The following is a 17,811-nucleotide window of genomic DNA, read 5'->3' as shown; positions in this document are numbered from 1 at the left end:
CCTGCTCCTTTCAGATCAGCAGCTGCCACTTCAACAATGTATGAGAGCAGCCCCAATGTTAGCCTATGAAGGGAGCAGGCCTCACAGTAGTGTAAAAACGAATTTAGGAGTTTTACACTACCAGGACATATAACTACACAGGTACATGTCCTGCCTTTTGCCTACACAGCACCCTGCTCTAGGGGTTACCTAGGGCACACATTAGGGATGACTTATATGTAGAACTAGGGGAGTTCTAGGCTTGGCAAGTACTTTGAAATGCCAAGTCGAAGTGGCAGTGAAACTGCACACACAGGCCTTGCAATGGCAGGCCTGAGACAGGGTTAAGGGGCTACTGAAGTGGGTGGCACAACCAGTGCTGCAGGCCCACTAGCAGCATTTAATCTACAGGCCCTAGACACATATAGTGCACTCTACTAGGGACTTATAAGTAAATTAAATAGCCAATCATGGATAAACCAATCAATAGTACCATTTACACAGAGAGCATATGCACTTTAGCACTGGTTAGCAGTGGTAAAGTGCCCAGAGGTCAAAAGCCAACAACAACAGGTCAGAAAAAATAGGAGGAAGGAGGCAAAAAGTTTGGGGATGACCCTGTCAAAAAGCCAGGTCCAACAGTTCCTCTTCGGGTTGCGGGGTTTACTGGCGCCCCGGGGACTGTGCTTGGAATCCTCCGCTTGCGGAGTGAAGTCACAAGCTCCATGTTGATCTAGTGGGGGTTGCATGGAAATTTCTCCCGCACTGCAGGCACTAGGTCAATTCCTCTCTGGAAGTCGGGCTGCGTCATCCCAGGTCAGCTGTGAACCGATCTGGTGGGCCGCACGTCGAAGTTCTGGTTGCTACGCAGGCTCTGCGTTGATCTTCTCCTTGCGAAGTCAGGGTGCGTCATTTCGGTTTCTCACTGCGGGGCAGGCTGTGCATCGTTTTTAGTAGGCTGTGCGCCGAATTTTCGCCGCACAAGGAGTCCAGTTGAAGGAGTGAAGTCTTTTTGGTCCTTAGACTTTAGGGAACAGGAGGCAAGCTCTATCCAAGCACTTGGAGAGCACTTCTCAGCACAGTCAGGGAGCAGCAAGGCAGAAGGGCAACAGCAAGGCAGCAGTCCTTGTCAGAAAAGCAGTCCCAGTGAGTCTTTTGGGCAGCCAGGCAGTTCCTCTTGGCAGGTCTGGTTTAGGGATTCTTCACCAGAAGGTTTCTTGTCGAGAAGTATCTCTGAGGTAGAGTGTCTACCGCAAGAAGTGTCTAAAGTCTGTGGTTTTGGGTCCTCTTCTTATACCCATTTTGGCCTTTGAAGTGAGCCTACTTCAAAGAAAAGTCTCACTTGTTTGTGAAATGCTGCCTTGCCCAGGCAAGGCCTCAGACACACACCAAGGGGTTGGAGACTGCATTGTGTGAGGGCAGGCACAGCCCTTTCAGGTACGAGTGACCACTTCTACCCTCCCTCCTAGCACAGATGGCTCATCAGAATATGCAGGCTACACCCCAGCTCCCTTTGTGTCACTGTCTGGAGAGAGTTGCAAAACAGCCCAACTATCAAACTAACCCAGACAGGGAATCCAGAAACAGGCAGAGTGATAAAAATGGTTTAAGCAAGAAAATGCCCACTTTCTAAAAGTGGCATTTTCAAACACACAATCTCAAAATCAACTTTACCAAAATGTATACTTCTAAATTGTGAGTTCAGAGGTCCCAAGCTCCACATGTCTATCTGCTCCCAAAGGGAATCTATGCTTTAATCATGTTTAAAGGCAGCCCCCATGTTAACCTATGAGAGAGATAGGCCTTGCAACAGTGAAAATCGAATTTGGCTATATTTCACTGTCAGGACATATAAAACACAATAGTATATGTCCTACCTTAACCAGACACTGCACCCTGCCCATGGGGCTACCTAGGGCCTACCTTAGGAGTGTCTTATATGTAGGAAAAGGAAAGGGTTAGGCCTGGCAAGTGGATACACTTGCCGAGTTGAATTTACAGTTTAAAACTGAACACACAGACACTGCAGTGGCAGGTCTGAGACATGATTACAGGGCCAGGCCCACTAATAGCATTTGATTTACAGAACCTGGGAACCTCTAGTGCACTTTACTAGGCACTTACCAATAATTCCAATATGCCAGTCATGGATAAACCAATTAACAGTACAATTTACACAGAGAGCATATGCACTTTAGCACTGGTTAGCAGTGGTGATGTGCTCAGAGTTCAAAAGCCAACAAAAACAGGTCAAGAAAAATAGGAGGAAGGAGGCAAAAAGTTTGGGGATGACCCGGCAAAAAGGGCCAGGTCCAACAGTATGCCTGACTGCTAATGCGGATAAATAGTGCACCACTGTGCCTGCTTTGACACACACCTGTCTGACATTTACAGAAGAGGGGAAAAATAAGGACGAATAAGATGCATTGCATGCCAGGCTAAATGAGCAACATGCACAGGAGAACGGCCCAGGCCTAGCAGAGCTTTGGCTAGGGGCATATGCAGCAAATTGTGAACCAGGCACACAGGCCTATGTGCACTTAACCAACAGCGTAAAAGCAGGCCTGGGAGTGGCTTCTGGGAGGTCGCCATTGGCTCTCCTACACTTGGGAGGAAGCATTTCTGCAGAAGCCTGTGCTTGAGTGGGGGGCTCACCAGCGTGGCAAACTTGCGGAAGATTGGTGGAAGAATGAAGGCCACTCGTGTTTAAAGTTTACATTGCTGTTGGTAGAGATTACCGGTAGTGACACAGCACAATGATCTGGCCTATATTTGGTGTCCTCCTTGATGTTTGGTTGAATGTTGCGTAGAGCTGGGGAATGCTTGGACCCCGGTAGGGGAGATCTTTAGCCACTTGGTACACTACTGCCCACACCTGGGTATAAAATAGTGACACCGGTACTACGGAAAATGGAGAAATCAGAGAATCAACAGCCATGCCTCACATTTAAAACTAGGCGAGCCCCAAGACTGCAGCACAATGCATACTCAGACTCTGAACAAGAATCACAACCACATGATGCCACACCTCTTGAGACTACACTACTCACCATGCAGTAAAGCATGCAATCTATAGATGATAAGATAGACACTTTGACTCCACAGATAAACAACATGGGTTCAAACTTAATAAGCAGGCAACGCAAATTGCTGAAGAAGAACAAAGCATATCGACTGTGGAAGACGAGTATCGGACAGTCACCACAAAATGCCTGAATATGGAGAAAGTGTTGGAGATGATTCAGGCAAAAAACAAAGTCTTGTAAACCCGCTCATGCGGAGCAATCTTCGAATTATAGGGGTTCCTGAGTGCACTAATACTCGCCGCCTCAAAGGCTATGTAGAAACTATGCTACAAGACATTTTTGTTCTAGAGCTGCTGTGGGCGGTCTTGATAGTGGAGAGGGCACATGGGTCATTAGCAGGACGCCCACCTCCTGGCACCCCTCCAAGGTTCATTATAGCCCGGTTGCCGAACTACCAGGATCAGGATGCAGTTCTTTGCCTGTTCAGGGAGAAGCAGAACATTAAATATCACAGACATAATGTGCCCTTTTCCCCAGACTTCACTGCTGTGGTGCAGCCAGCACCCAGGTTGTTTGTCCAGGTGAAAAAAAGATTGCAGGAAGCAAACATACCCTATGCAATGCTATATTTTGCTTGCCTCGGGATTAAACATGGCGGAAACAGCAGGCCTTCATCACTCCAGAGCAGCCATTGATTACATTAAATCAGTTCAATCCTCCTCAAAAAGTCCACCGTGCACTCCGCCTTTGATCCTTGATGTTTCATGAACAGGGATACAGGCTTGGCATACTGTAAGCAATTAATGCTGTATGACTCATGGCTGTCTGTGGATCTGCAGGGACACTGCTGTTGCATGTACCGGGCCGCTAATTGTTTGCTTCTTAGATGTGGAGGGTCCTCCATTGGCAAGCCTAACCAGCTCCGCATGCACTACTGGCATAGACCATGCCTTGGACATTCAGATGCCCAACTGTGATCCTGATATTCTACCATGCTTCTCCAATTTACTCATTAACAAGTAGTTTGCCCCTTCAAAACACTACCATGACACATTTGGTTGCTAATTATTCCCAGCCAGCCCCATTCATCTGGTGCGCCACTAGGCCTCTAGCTGCCCCATGAAGCTAAACCCCAAATAATGTTGTATTGCCTTAGACTGCATGCTGTTTGGTTAGCTCGTTTAACTTTCTTTACGTATTGTACATGACATGTCTTATGCATGATTGGGTTGCTGGTGTGGGTGGGGGGGGGGACTTTTTAATTGATTTGAAATTGTTGCAGTGCATCATAAAACAAAATGCCTATATGTCACACGGTTCTCGTCCTACCACATAAAATGACACAAATACACACTCTACTAACCTGACTCACACACCAATGGGCATCACTAAACTGCTCACGTGAAATGTCTTAGGGCTGAACAATCCAAAAAAAAAAGACAAATGCTTGCTTACTTGTAACGCCACCAAGTGCAATTGGTGCTGATACAGGAGACGCATCTTGCCTGCACTACTGACTTATATGTGAAGCCAAGTGGGCTGCAGTTCAGGTGGCTTCATCTTACTCGTCATCATTTTGATAAAAAAGGGTTTCCAGTTCACATTCACACATTCTGAAATGGACGATCAAGGATGCTACATAATAATTCAGGGCAGTTTATGTGCCATAGCTCTCACTATTATCAACACCTATGGGCCTAACATAAATTACCCCGGAATTATGTAACAGACTAGGAGTCTGCTTGTATGCCCCACAATCCACAACAATCAACTGGGGTGGTAACCTCAACACATACGTAGACCAGGGATGGTTCCTCTATGAGGGGTAGAAGCATCGCCCCCTGTATTTGTGGCCCCCTGGCCTCTCTTTGAAAAATGTTGAAAGTATTTTCTCATTTTTTATTTCAGTTGCGCAATGCTGCCGCCGACCTGCTTAGGTGCACACAGATAGATGCCTAATCATGAGTGTGCGTTATGCAGACAGGGGTGGGGCCTAATTATTGACAGATTGCCTGGGTCTGCAATTAACTTCAGTGTTAGTGCGCATGTCGGGTTGGATGGACGTCTTTATACGGTCAACCCAACATGTGCACTTGAGGCCTCTTCTATCTCTGCACTTCTACTGAGCTAGGGATTTCCGCCACAGCCTCACCGGTTTCCAAAGGAGAGCTGGTTTTGCCTGTTCCAGCCAAACCCGGCTCTGCTTTCATGCTGTTTTCTAATATAAGCAGCACTGAAGTGGTGTCTGAATTGGCTCAAGAGACACGAGGAGGCTGAGTCTCACCTCTCCATGAGAGAGGCGGAGCGGGAGTGGGCATGCCCAGTGCACAGAGCGGTAGCCCTAGGTAGGCTGTCAGTGCCACTTACAAATCTTCTTCTAGCATACAGGGGAAGCACAGGACCAGGGCACAGCATTTGCACAGACACAGTGTGTCCCTGCTCTCTGCGCTTTTCAGCCTGGCACCGGTGGCAGTATGGCACGGCGGAACGTGTACTTTCTCAACAGACCCAAGTGAATGGGGAGCTTGCTTTAGCAGGTAAGAGCCTGAATACAGAGCAGATGTTGTGGCATGTTATCGAACGTGGATTGTGCGTGTCTTGATTAAATGAGGGGTCGGACAGAGGGTAATAGGAAGTGAAAGTAGTAGTTTAGAAATTATTGTGGTTGAGAGGAGTGCAGATTCACAGTGTTCGAGTTCTAGCATATTTTGCTCCTCACAGATGATGCCTGTTGCAGAATCTGTACATATCACTAACTACCTCAGAGGCATTGTGCATCATACAGTCTGCTGTGTCCAATGTGCAGGTGTTTATTCACGTACCAAATCTTTTGTAGCTGTTTTGCATGAGGCATGCGTGAAGAATCGCTAGGAAGGAAGCGTTAGCAACAGCAAAACACTGACTTTCGGAAAGGAAGGCAGGGAGGGGAGTATGCTCAAGGATAGACAGGAGTCTCACATCCATCAAAGGCCGACTCTCGGAACTCCACAGCTGGCATTAGAAGAACTGCCTACTTCTCTGCCTTCTGAAATGGACAGTAGGAGACTGAACTCCCATGAGTGGTGCAACAGAGCCGGAGCACATAAACTCCTCTAACACACAGAGGGGTTACACCAGGACTAGCCATCCAAGGGTCTGTGCTACTATGTAATCTGTTTCTGTAGTTTGAACTGTTTCTGCAGAAAAAAAAACATAAACAAGTTTAAAAATATCGGAATGCAATTGCCCACGTATACAGCAGCAGCTAAGAATTGTGAAAGGGAACGTGATGAACGCGACCTTGTGTGTTTCCAACATAGTGAAGCTTCTAAAGATGATTGCTTTCTAAACATTACTGCTTTTTCAATGCAGAAAATTGCGCCTACCCACCGCGAGTTAGGTGTTCTGATACCCAGCACGATTTGCCTCCCTCCATGAGCTGGATATTTTATTTCCGTGTCCTTGCTTGCCTGTAAAAGGAGGGCCAGGGGTGAGGTAGCACTCTGCCTAAGGGAAATGAACTTAATTGCAATTGCAATTGTAGGGTGAGTACTGGTTTCACATTAAAAGTGTGATGTTGAGGACGGTGTAACATATACATTGTATTGTGATTTTGAATGACTTTTAAAGATACAGGAACTTGCTCTGGTGTCCTGGCAATCCTCTCCTTCCTCTCTTTCTCCTCTTTCCCTCCTGTCTTCTTCCTCTCTTCCTCCTCTTCTCCCTGCTCTCTCCTTCCTCTCTCTCTCTCTCTGATCTCTCCCTCCTCAATCCCTCATCTCTCTCTATTCCTCCTCTCTTCTTCCGCTCTCTCTCCTTTCTTCTCGCCTTCCTCTCTCCTTTCCCCTGCTCTCTACCTCCTCTCTTCACCCTTCTCCAGAACCACAAGGACTTACTCCAGCCACTTTTTCATCATGTGCAGATGGGTGAGTTGGCATAGCGCCAGCCTCGATCTAACCCACCCCCCTTGGAGCTAATACCTCTCACTACCGTGATAGGGCAGGTGAGTAGTCAATTGCACCCCTCTAATTGCTCCGTGAGAGCAACAGAACTGCAGCTAATGATTAAAGCACCAAATGCACTGTGCCAGCAATAGTAATAAATTAAAAAGAATGATGGCGTCATCAACTAAACGGAAATTAAGGCCCAGTTTTATCCTGTTTTAGCGCAGCATTTGCGCCGCTTTGTATTTGTAAGTTTGCGCCGCATTGCGTCAAAAAATTACTCAAATGCGGCTCAAAAAAAGTATAAATAAGGGCCTAAATCTCTGACGCGGCCTGCGTTGGTTTGAAGTTGGTATGCTTCCCTGTGAAGAAATCAAGCATTTGATTTCACCAGAGCTGCTGAGCTGGGAAGGGTCCCCTGGGGTTTTTTACAGTCCAAGGTAGGCCACTTTAACATTGGCTTGTCTACAGAGAGCGCAAATGATATTCATAACTTCTCTTTAACTTGAATCTTTAAGAGAAGCCTGTGTGTTGCTAAATCAAGGGTACCTGCATTGAGCGATTATTTTCAACCCTACTGTTTTAAAATGTCAGTCCCAATGGATAGCATGGATGTCAGCAGGAATGTAGGAAAATATGAGACGGTTTTTGATGTTTTTAAATATTTCAAGACTAAACGTTCAAAATTACTTTTTATTCATTCTCGTTTTCTGAAATTTGCTATTTTTTTCTTCAAAATTTTCTTTGAGTGAGACTCCCATTTGTCAATTGGGCTCACTCACTTCACTCGCGACACAACACATCTCCAACATTTACGCACCACCACTTTCAAATGTCACCAACCGCCAATGATGTAGACCCTAGACGGGATTCAACTTCCTCTACAGATTGGAATAGCAAACACTCAGCTCAGGCTATCTGTGATATTATGGAGGGATATGCGCTTGTAGATGTTTAGAGGATGACACAGAGAAGGTACCTATATCTCCTCAGTTCACAAAATAGAGTCTAGACTGGACTATTGGCTAGTGTTGCAGAAGGTGAGCACATGGACAACAGATATCAACCACTTGCCCAGAATACTCTCAGATCACTCACCAGTCTTGCTAGAAATAAAAATTCAAACAGACAGACACACACAATTTCAATGGAAGCTGCAAGCCTCGTCATTATTGGACCCGGTTTTCCAAGATGGAGCATGAGAAGCGATTGTACACTATTTCGCGGACAACACGTGTCCTGTAGATAGTGCTGACACACTATGGGAAGCGTTTAAAACCACTTTTAGGGAAGGATGTATCGGGCTCCATGCAGGAGTATTACGAGCCCTCTGTACCCGGATGCAAGCTGTAGAGACTTCTGTGAAAGGTCTGGAATGGTCCCTCAATAAGCACTCTGGCAGAGATAAGAGAACACGTCACAGAATATAACAATATCACTTTGCAGGAGGTGAAACTTATGTCTAGATGATGGGTGCAAGAACCTATGGAGAGGGACAGTGACCAAGTCTTAGGCTTTTGGAACAAAATAAAGGAGCAGCGGACACGAGCACATATAGTGGGGCTTGAGGGCTGGGATGGGGTGATGTGTCATGAAACCCTTGCTATTATGGCGCAATTCGTTGAATTGTACTCCAAATTCTATGGGCCACAAGAGGCTGCAACGGTAACAGAGGCCGCCTCAGATCTTGATGAGGTGACGCTGGTATGGCTTGCACATGATCTATGTGGGCTGCTCATTATCACTCTCCTACAGGCCCATGTCCCTGCTCAACACTGATACCAAAATACTATAGTCCATAGCCTCTAGACTCCAGCCGCTAATACCAGCATTAGTATTGCCAGACCATTCAGTATTTGTTCCTGACCGATCAACCGCACATAACCTCCGCACATTGTTCAAAATTATGCATAAATTAGACCCCTCCCTAAAAGCAGGTGCAGTACTTTTAGATGCCGTAAAGGCGTTTGATTCTATACACTGAGACTACAAGGTCACTGTTCTGCATTGTATGGGTATGCCTCAGATATTTACACAATGGATACACCTCATATATTCAGACCCAGTTGCATGAGTGAGCACTAATGGCAGCATATCGGCCTAATTAAGATATGTAAGGGGACGCAACAGGGGTGCCCCATGTCATCGATATTATTTGCCATTGCACAAAAACCTCTGACATGTAGGATATGACAGAGACATGAAGAAGTGGCGCTTAGATTTTAACAACACCCCCTGCCATCTCACTTTACATGGACGACATGGTGCTGTACATACGAAACCCAGACAAGCAATTAGCACCATTCATGTGCGAGTAAATCCAGTATTATAGGTATTCAGGCCAGAGTATTAATTGGGACATGTCAACCATATTCCCTTTAACACAATGCACTTGATTTCCCCCTTAAATAGCAGGAAGAAACAGCCAGGTACCTGGTAGTTTGGATACACAGAGATCACAAAATCATATTAGACAGAACTATGGGCGAGTGATCTGCAAACTGGAAAATCAGGTGTCCTGATGGATAAGACTCTCTTTGTCATTTGCAGACAGGATGGCGGTCATAAAAATGGTCATGTTGCCTTGAGTCTTATATCTGCTCATTAACATCCCTGTCATTGTCACAAAAGCATTTTTCAGTTCTCTTAGATCCTGTCTGATAACGCTAGTCTGGACAGGTAAACAACCAAGATGCAGCTGGGAAATACTTACTAGGCCCTACGAGCAGGGTGGATATGGAGCCCCAGATATGTACCTATACTACTAATGTGCACAGACACAATTTGCACACTATTGGTACTCCCTCATTACCTATTTGCCATACTTGGCTATAGAGAGCGATGATGCACATCCTATACCTCTTAAGGCTATTCTGCCACATGTACGGGTGGTTGTTCCCCGAGTGGATATCACCACGATACACAGCACTACAAAGGCCTAGTGGGCGTTTGGCCAAAGACAGGGTAATTACCATTGTGCACACTGCAATTGTTGCATCACCCAGCAAGCGGCGTTGCCGACAATAGGAGATGTCTACCTAGAGGGGAGGTTCATTACTACAGAAGCACTTTCACTACAACATTGCAGCAATCCACTGTTAGTATTCATCTATCACCAGCTCCCGAAAGCAATTTCCAGAAGCACCACCCATATTTGAGGCGTTACAGATAAATCTCACTTGTAGTTCACGTAAAGGACTAATAACTTGGTTTAATAATACTGCAGAAAGAGATGTGTGCTTTGGACAGGCCAAACACATGGATGAATGGAATGGTGGGCCAGCTACACCAAAATCTCAGGAGGACTAGGAGTTCTGCTGTGCATTTACAAGGGCGAATCACCCCTAATTGCAATTAGAGACTTTAAATATCTACAGCAGATGTATTACACTCCACTCCGATTATACAGATATTGCTACGCAATGACACCCAATGCGTGAGATGTGGTGCCACAGATGCAAATTGTATACACTTGGCCTGGTCATGTGAACTAATACAATGTTTCTGGACATAGTTGACACAGGCTTTATCTGATATGCTAATGGAGCTGGGGAACTGCACACCACATATCTGTCTGTTGGGTCTAGTCAATTATCTGCAACAGTCTAATCATAAAATGGTAGCAATAACTTTATTGTTGGCAAAAAGGAGGGTATCTTTACACTGGGAAAAAAGCAGCACCCAAATTTGCCCAATGGTTGACTGATGTGGCGTATTGCAGAGATCAGTTGGACATATAAGCAGGAGAAGTTCCAGTGTAATCGAGACTTCAAAAAGTATGAGCACCATTCACTGCATACCTACTGTCCTCAATGGCTGAGAACTAGCTGGAGATAGCTAAAGTATCCTGTTTTAGGACCATCTGCTGCTCTTGTGGCAAATGTTACTGAAAATAATGTAGTGGAGCATGTGTGACTGATATTCAACGAGAATGTTGCAAAAGTACTACATTTGCACTTTTAAGTATTTTGTTCTGGTAAACTAATTAAAATAAACTAATAAAAGAAGAGACACGTTTCCAGGTGCACAACATTCCTTTCCACATCTGCTTACTTATCCTACCCATTTTCTCTCTCAGCTCCTAATTTCAAAATTTATATTTTTTTTCTCTGAACAAACAACGGTTAAAGTGATGTTATATTTGGTTAGGTGCTTTGATCCCTACTTACATGAACTAAAACAGAAATTCACTGAACATATAATTGTTTAATGTGGAGTTGAAGTTACATATTTAAACGCAATATGCCCTTAATAGTACAGCTTGCACCAATATCATGCACTGCTTATGACTCCACGTGTTACATCACTCATGAAATGTTAAGTGACAGAATTATTGACATCATTTCTCAGTCGTAGACTCAGGCCAGACCCTGCATCCAATCTGCAGCAGGACTTTGGCTCAGTGCCTGGGCTCTGGTAAGGCCCTACACCCAACTCTCTCCGACTATCAAATCTCCACAGAACAGCAACAATTAGGAAAACAGCAAGAATTAGGAGAACTTAGACACAAGGCTTAGCCTGTTTTCTGCATCTACTCCTCCACAAGCAGGCAATCCTGACTATACACAGATTTTGGTCATACACAGTGTAGGTTGTCCGCAAAAACGGGAATCACACCCTACCCCACATACAATATGCAGTAGGGATTGGATGCTGTGCCCAACATTCCACATATGGCCAACCACTGCTATGCATGACCATTTAACACCCTGCTAGCATTGTCTTCAGTCCTTCATAGCAATGATTGAACAAATGGTCTTGGTTGAGTGATACTTAGCCACCAGCCGTCTGCAAGGGGTGAAACAACCATTACCACGCAGTCATAAGTGTGCAATGCCTTTACCACACATGCATAACCACGTAATGCACTTACTATGGAAATCATTACTGCACATAACCCTTTACCACGGTGCCTCTACCACCACAAAATAGTAAGTATCGCTAGGTAACTGTGTGTGTCTGTACACACACACACACACACGCACACACACAAACACAAACATATATATGTGTGTGTATGTTGTATCTGGCCCTTTTTGCAGGTTCAGCCCCAGACCTTTTGCCTCCTTCCTTCTATTTTTTCTGACCTCTTGCTGTTGGCTCTAGGACTCTGAGCACTATATCACTGCTGATCAGTTCTAAAGTTCAGGTGCTCTCCCTTCTAAAGTTGGTATGATTGGCTTATACCTAATTGGCACATTTAATTTACCTGCAAGTTCCTTGTACAGTGTAATCCCTAACCTCAGGACCTATAAATGAAATGCTACTAGTGGACCTGCAGCGCTGCTTTTACCACCAACAGAAGTAGCCTTTGAACCCTGTCTCAGGCCTGCTAGCACTGGGCCTGCATGCGCAGTTTACTGCCACAGGGATGTGGCATCTAAATTTACTTGTTATGCCTAGAACTCCTCTTTTACTACATGTAGATCACCCTTAAGGGAGGCCCTAGCTAGCCCTATGGACAGGGCTGTATGTTTGTAAAAGGCAGGACATGTGCCTGGTTGTGTGCCCTGTCCCGGTAGTGACAAACAGCCTATTCGGTTTCTGATTGCTGTGAGTGCAGCCTTCTCATAGGATTGCATTTGAAATGCCCTGCCTTACGTGTATGGGGTACTTTCTGATTTATGAAGTGTAGCGTAGGCCTTTTTGGTATGGTAGTGAGAAATTCTGCTTACTGGTGTAGGTGGATTTTTTATTATCATTACAGAAATGCCGCTTCTAGAAAGTGAGCATTTCTCTGTGCTTATGACTGTGGTGTTTTGCAGCTTGACTCCAATCCACATGTGGGAGGAGTGCATACTTTTCAGACAGACTGTACACAGGGAGGGTGGAGGTGTCATAGAGGTGCATCTGCATTTTGAATGGTCTTCCTGGGTTGAGAGAAGGGGTGGTGGGGCACACTTGCATCTGTAAAGGCTGTGCCCTGGCCTCACACAAAGGGCTAGTTTACCCCCAAATGATGTCGGGAGCATGTGCTGGAGGAGAGAGTGGACACTCCTGGAACCAGTTGTAACTGGTTGTAACCTCCTCTCCCCCTCTTTATTAAACCTTTGCAAAACTGAGTTTAAGTACAGGGGATTTTTCCCCACAATTTGGAGACACTCTGGACACTTAACGGACTTGAAACTGGACACAGAATACTGCTAGAGGGACTCACCAGGAACCACCTTGGATTGCTGCTGCTGTGCTGACCTGTGACCTACTGGGTCACTAGGAGGAACTGCCACCAACTGCAACCCCTTTGTGCTGGCCTGCTGCTGGGCCCTGTCACCCTGTGCTCCATCCTTTTGTTCCCCAAGGGCTGGGTGCTGTGGCCCCAGACCACTGCAACTGCCTGCTTAGTGCCTGGAGAAGCGCTTTCTTCTTTTGTAAAAAATAGCACATTAACAAGCACTCTGCCCGCTGCCTTGGTGTCTGGAGAGCACCTCACTTATTTGTTAAAGTGCCAAGGAGAACGCTTTCCTTTTTCCTGCCTCATGCTTTAGACGCACTTGCTGGAGTGCAGGAATCATCGCTGCGACCCGGGCGACATATCTGGAACAAACTCGAGAGCATGGCTGAAGCGCGCCATTCCCTGTGTCCCCAGGGCACTGCAAAGTGAAGAATGGGGCTAGCTTGCTCCTAATGGTTCCCCCGAGGTGAAACATGCACCAGCAGGACCCAACTCCAGCCTGATCACTGCTGTGGCCCAGAAGATAGAGGAGACACTCACGGACCAGATCGGGTGCAGGTGAGTGCACATTTGTGGCCCCAGGAGGGAGGAGGACCTCATCGAAGGTCTCCTCTGGATCCCAGGGCCACCCTGAGAGGAGGATGCGGGTAAGGCGAGTGTAAGTCCCCTCTTCCCCCCGGGGTGCAACGTTCTGATTAACTTGGGCAGTGTTTGATTTTGGGTCCCCTGCCCCCGTGAGTGCTGGTCGTGTCCCCGGGGTCCACGGGGGCATTTGACACCCCGGATTGGACAGTGGCCCCAGGAGGGGCCATTACTCAGAAAGGAGAGGGAGAGTGCCGCCTCCCTCCCCTGCACCAGTCATTAGGTGGCCCTCCTATTTTGTGCTGAGGAGCGCTGGTGGCCACCCAGCTTCCCTTTTCCTCAAGGTGCATCGAGGAGACAGACATTTTCTGATCATGTAATGACCATTGGTATTCGCTGATGTTCTGGTTATGGACACCTCAGGTTTTGATGTCGTTATGTATTTTTGGTGACATGCCATAGGTTCTCCATATGTTCCTGATATGGGCATTATGTTGGATGTTTCTATGACCTGCCATGTATTTACTAATGTTCCTTTTATGGGCATTATGGGCGTTGTATGCTAACCTGTTTTATGACTTGCCCTATGTATTTTAAGGTTATGATAATTTTATGACAAGTGCATTTCGATAGTAATGGTTTTCCTGACTACTGCTTATGTTGCAGAATGATGAGTAACCTGTGTGTTATATGTGACTACTGCTGGTTTCTGCAGAGTAACAGTGCTGTGTAATGTTCTGACAAGTACTTGGGTAGCAGGGTATTCCTGATATGTTGTGTTTGGTCTAATGATGTAATAGTGTTGTGTTTTCTTTGTGTTGGAGATAGTGCATCACATGTGTTCTGTGTGTTGTGCAAGCGCTTTACACTTTGCCTCTGGGATAAGCCTGACTTCTTGTGCCAAGCTACCAAGGGGATGAGCAGGGGTTATCTTCGATGTGTAACTCCCTCACTCCCTCACCCTGACTAGAGTGGGTGGGTTCTGCTTGGCTTAGGCGCATAACCTAGCCAACCAGAAATCTCATTTCTAACTATATATATATATATATATATATATATATATATACATATATATATATATATAGACATACATAGATATGTTTGTGTGTGTTTCTTGAAAATGTAAATGTATTCATGCAATTATTCCTTGCCACATAATATTTAAGTCTGGTTCAATAGATTCATGTTATTTTGTTATTGTGATTACTTTGCATGACAAACAAGGTTTTTATGGAAACTGATAGGTTCAGTTATTGTTTATAAACAAAAGAATGGTTTCACAGAATATAAGTGATTGAAAAAGTGGCAAGGTCTTGTCTGTTAACTGTTTACTCTGAAAAAGGCAGCAATTACTAGACATGGTATATGACCAAGACTAGAAGGTGAAAAGATAAAGAAGACTTTGTGAGTGCGACTCGGGACAGGGACCATACAGAATTGTATTATCCTCCCTTGATGAAGGCTGCTAGGAGGCACATTTAGCCTTCACTGTTAATTTTATTGGAATTTATAGAGTGCTTGTACCCTGAAATATTCCTGACACTGGAAATCATGTGGGTGCTGGCAAAGGTAACAAGGACTTCTCAGAACAGACCCTTAGGTACCTAGGATACCAGCCATGAGCTAGGTGAAGACTTGTTTGAACGGTCATGTGCTCAATGCTTTCCAGATCAGAATTAGAGTGAAGATAAGGAGGAAGAGAATTCCCCTCTAACGAGGCAAGGCTAGCAGTTCTGCGGCCCCATATATGTGCGTTTGCATATCATTATGTATAGAAGTTTAGCAGAAGAAGAAGGAGGAAAGAGTCAGTAGCAGAACGCATTTGAAAAAAAAATTGAAATACAATTTTTAGAGGAAGCTATATATGGTCTGAAATACCAGAAAGCAAGCTCTAAATTGTATGCGTTGTTTAATAGGTGAACAATGCATTTTCTTTAGGAGTAGAGTAACAGGTTACTGGGAATTTTTATTTATTTTGATTTAGATATTGGAGGATGGGTTACTCATCACAACAGTGAGTGATATCTCATCTGTCAAAACTTAAGTCACTATATTTCCTATGGGATTTCGATTTTGGCGGACGGGATACCTGTAGTAGGTGTGATGGAGTAACCCATCTGTCAAAATCTGGAAGCAGTCCGCATTATTAAAAATGCTGTAGCCTCTCAGCCATTTTTTTAATAGGGGCCTCTTGTATTTATTGAAGAGGTAGAGAAATATAGCAGAGCCTTATTGGACTCAATACTTTATCCCAATCCTGTCTGCCATGTAAAGGCCAGCGGTACAGCTTGAATGCTATTCTTTAAGAATTAGTCCAGCCAGGAATGTGATGTCAACACAATAACCACTACTTGACACATTGTAAAAAAATATTATGCTCAACAGTGTCAAATGCTTTGGATAAATCTAATAGGACTAGAGCAGGTGTTAAATCTAAATCAAGATCCGCTGTCAGTTCATCAATTACAAACAAGATTAACGTTTCTCTATTATGGTTGGAGCTAAACTCAACTTGTAAGGGGTCCAGATATTTGTTGTTATGCACGCGGGTACTGATTTCTTCTGGAAAATGCTGTTTCAAAATTTCAGCACAGAAAGGCAGTAGGGAGACAGGACTGCATTTTTTCTTTTTTTTTTTATTGCCAGTTTGTCTGTTTTTTTCAAGCGAGGAAGCCCAACTGCACTTTTACATTTATCAGGGACTGCACCTGAGTTGAGGGAGGAATTTAATACTCTAATAAGTGGTTCTAAAATAATTGGGGTGGCCCACTTCATTACCTCATGAGGGCAAAGGTCATTGGGAAATCCAAACTTAGTTGTATTCATAAGTGTCCTTAAAATATCCTTGTCAATAGGTTTAAACTTGTTTAAGCAGGACCAATATAATCATCCTCTATGTTCTGATTTGAGATGTCTGGTCTCTTCGCTATCATTTCGCTAATGGTTTTTGTTTTATATATAAAAATACATTAAACAATTCCAATGTTATTATGATGGTTGCAAGCACTGAGGAACCCTATAAATGACTGATAAGCTGTGCATAAGTTTATACATTTCCCTTTGGGGAGCCTTAGCTTTACCAATTTAGTTTGAATAATATGCAGTCTTTGTATTAAAGGTTTTGAATAGATTGTCAGCACCCTGCTTACATTTCATTTTATTGTGCTCATCAAAACACCTGTGCCACTGGCACTTCAGACATCTCAATTTCGTTTTGGTCTCCAGTAGTTCAATTGAATACCGAGGGGCTGTTGATCCCATCTCTATTATTTGGCTTGTCATTAATAAACATGAATATTTGCAGCATCCCTTGTCCACTGAGTGAAGTCCTGTACAGCCATTATTGTGGGCTAATGTGTGATAGGTTATGTCACATACAACGTCTGAAGAAGATTTGTTTTATCAGCTTCATTCTATTTTCTGATGGTTTTAGTTTCATGGTGGTTCTCACAAATTTTGGGGCAGATTTATACTTTTTGCCGCAAACCTACGTTAGTGCAGGTTACGGCAAAAAGTATAGCACTGGCTAGCACCATTCCTAGATGCCAGCCGGGCACCATATTTAAGGAATGACGCTAGCTGACGCTAAGGCTGTGTTAGCGTCCTTTGAAAGGACGCAAACAGGGCCTGGGAGGCATAGGGGGAACCAGGGACTGTGCTCCAAATTATGGCACTACACTGTTTAGAGGCAACAAAATTGCCCCTAAGCAGTGTAGTGCCATTTTCTGGTGCACAAGCCCCATGGACATGGTTCCTGTCTTAGTAAAGACAGGAGCCATGCCCACCACCCCAATGGCCATGCCCAGGGGACAAATGGGGCCATTGGGGCCAGCACAGTGCAGGGGGGCCTCAAGTCAGGGCCCCCGAGCGGCATTGGATAGAAAAAAAAATACCTACCCGGATTTACCTTCGTATGAGTCCATCCGTGGGTGACCTCCTGGTGTGGGAAGGGATGGGTGGGGGTGTCCCTGGGGACAGAGAAGAGCACCTGTGGGCAATTTCCATGGTCTCTGACCATGGAAATCCTCCTCCAGGTCCCCTTATGCCTGCCCATACCCAGGCGTTAAATACTGGCGCAAAGCAGACTTAGCGCCATTATTAAAGGCCCTCCTCCTCCCGTGCGTGATTT

The sequence above is a fragment of the Pleurodeles waltl genome, chromosome 2_1 (assembly GCF_031143425.1).
Source record: "Pleurodeles waltl isolate 20211129_DDA chromosome 2_1, aPleWal1.hap1.20221129, whole genome shotgun sequence".
NCBI classification, from domain to species: domain Eukaryota; kingdom Metazoa; phylum Chordata; class Amphibia; order Caudata; family Salamandridae; genus Pleurodeles; species Pleurodeles waltl.
The sequence above is the reverse complement of the archived record's forward strand: the minus strand, read 5'-3'. Positions refer to the sequence as shown.